At 34.2% G+C, this 2,962-nt stretch overlaps 1 long non-coding RNA gene across 1 annotated transcript; it reads right to left on the reverse strand.

The window, feature by feature from the left end:
• Positions 1-2,962, reverse strand: LOC130996969 (uncharacterized). The gene is made up of 3 exons (XR_009092893.1): positions 2,833-2,962; positions 868-934; positions 1-268 (listed from the first exon to the last, which is right to left on the reverse strand). It is a non-coding gene; the product is annotated as an uncharacterized LOC130996969 (long non-coding RNA).

Consider the following 2,962-nt stretch of genomic DNA (forward strand, 5'->3'; position numbering starts at 1 on the left):
CTCGTCATTTTTATTCATTAATACTCAATTGAAAACAGCCTATGAAAGACAGCATAAAACTTAATTAATATCATTAATCAAGTTATACATCATATGAAACCATTCTCTTAAGACTCAAAGTATGACATAACATACTACAACATCAACAACATCTTGCAGCGGAAAGTAGCTAGACATATGTATGAAGACATATTCTAGACAGGTTAACTATTTATTAACAACCCTGGAGACTCCGCTCATTGCAACACCATCATCACATCAGCTCAACCTGCACATTTAGAAAACATATGCAGGGCTGAGTACAAAAGCACTCAGTGGGCACGTATGCCTAGGTATAAAAATACATGCTTCAAAATTGTAAATTGTCATGCCATCATAAACAGTACAGCAAGGGAGTTTTTCGCTAAAAAGGCCCAAGCTTACTAAATTCATTTGTGATTCTTAAAGTTCGTCTGCAGACTAAGTTCTCTTGTAATCTATCATATCTGGAACTTTGTGCCGGAGAGGTGGCCACCTCTCACGGTCACTTGACCGGCCAACCCGCTAGATGACTCACGGTCACTGGTGTACACTAGTCCTGGCAGGATAGCTATCAACTGCTCAGAACCCGAATTCGATTGCATCATTGGCAAAGCCAAAGCAGATAGATATCATACTAAAATTGAAACATTTATGGCAAGACAATACTTGAAATAACTTTAACTCAAAGATTTTGTCATGAAATAACTTTCTTGAATGTAACATTTAAACTCATTTGATATATATGAAACTGAAATTAACAGTTAGATCATCTCATGCATTCATTCGTATAAGAGGCCTACGACACGCAGGGGATCTCTATATACGTATAGTAAAAGTAATGCCCACCTCGTTGTGTCTCTGTATCAATGAGTAACGTCACTCTCTCCCTCAAGTCGTTACTTCCCAAAAAGACCTTCATCGTTATGAAGAATCAGTGAGAAGTTATTAAAGAAAAATCGATTAATAATCTAATCTCTTTTATGAAACATTAGTATCTCTAATGTTCATCTCTCTTGGTTGTTAATCAATATAACAATTATTATCTCTCGTCATTACTCATTAATTATAACATCCTTATGTTATAATTAGCAGTGCTTCAATTAAAAGAAATATTTAACTCATCGAAAAGTCCACTTTCTTAGCAGATCAATTCGCTCACATCTCATCTAATAAACCAATTAGAAAGTTAATCTTTCCATTAGGCATGTATTTGAATCACGGGTCAACAAGAATTGACTATGCTCAAATCCTAATTTCACTTAGAAATTATAATGATTATTTGATGATATATCAAAGTATTCATTAAAAATTTCGGCATGACCTATTCATATATAATGTCAGCCACGAGATTTCAACGCGTGAATCTCACTACGTGAACTCGTCTCTCGACTCAAAACTTAACATCTTGACATCTTTTCAACGCAAACCAAACAATTCAAAATCATCAAAACTCTTTATCAGTAAACTATCATTTATACTCGACACCAATTGTTCGAGTGTCAGATACCAACATTTATGTGCGTTAATCATAACTCTCACAACTCACACCATTTAGTCATATCGTATCATCCATCAAAACAAATATAATCAAGTTGTTTTCTAGAAAGTTTTGCTGTTTTTGTGTCATCTTTAAAAATTCATAACAACCAACTCAATCATCATAAACTCTCATACCAATTGATCTCAAAAACTCCATGAAGTGTAGTTCACTCTAAAAATGGTAGTTAACCAAAAAGGTTAAAGGTTTTTGGAGATATTGCTCTTTTAGTGCAGGCTGTCAAAGATTGACAGTTTCTGCCAATTTTGTTTAGGCCATTAGAAACCAAGGCAAACCTTAATAAAATTCCATCAAATTTAATCATCCAAAACTAAAGGTATCCTTGAAGATTTGGTTAAAATTTCACAAGAGAAAACGTTCATATGATCTGCCAAATAAACAATGAAACTCATACACTTTTACTGTTGGAAAAATATGACAGCAGAACAGGGCATTTTTGAAATAATAAACTGCTCTGTTTCAGAGGTCATAAAAATCGAAATCTTATGTTTTTAGAAAAGTATTGAAGTCTAGTTTCGTTTAAAAAAAACGGTGATGCAAAATCCTTCATGGATTAATAGATATAAACGTTTTTGTGAAGTCTACCAACAGTTGACAGATTCTGTCAAGGATTTTTTCAAAATATCTTTAAAATACCAAACATCATCCAAAAGACATGAAATTTTGCAGCGACGAAATACACATATCATAGATAAACATACTAAAATTTCAGATCCATCAAGCAATGAAAACTCATCGAAACATAAGCTTGAAACTGCTGTAAAATTTTGACAGAATTCCAGTTTTAATTTCGTTCAACAATTATCATCCATAAATTGTAAATCAATTAGCATGCTCATGTGATATCGTAGAACACATATACGCAATAATATTCATTATGCAACGTCCCAAACTTCACGAATTTAAATAACCATACTCTAAAAACTTATACAATTTTCGTGCTTGGAAAAATACGAATTTAATATATATCCATTCTAGCATACCCCTAAGCACAAATATCAAGTCAAAACGATCAAACAAAAATCGAAAGACAAGCTAATATGTGAAAAACGGGGCTGCCCTCATGGGTTTCATAGCTACGGTTCGTTCCGTTCTTACTCCCTTCATTAAACATGCTCAACATCTACCCAAGAACAACATACAAAAATTTCACGACGATCCGACGTCGTTTCAAAATAAAGTCGAGAATCGACGTTTTTCGACGTCGACGAAAATCGAAAAGAAAACCATCAAAACGTAGGTAGAGATCTTACCTACTTAGATACGTGATCAAAAAGATGATCGGCGCTCGTCTCGGTGCTCAAATCGGAGGTCAAAAGCTTCGTCCAACCTTAAATGGAAAATGGCGTGTGTGTAGTGTGTGTTTTAGGTGTATTGTGCGTG

This window comes from Salvia miltiorrhiza, chromosome 8, assembly GCF_028751815.1.
Source record: "Salvia miltiorrhiza cultivar Shanhuang (shh) chromosome 8, IMPLAD_Smil_shh, whole genome shotgun sequence".
Taxonomy (NCBI): domain Eukaryota; kingdom Viridiplantae; phylum Streptophyta; class Magnoliopsida; order Lamiales; family Lamiaceae; genus Salvia; species Salvia miltiorrhiza.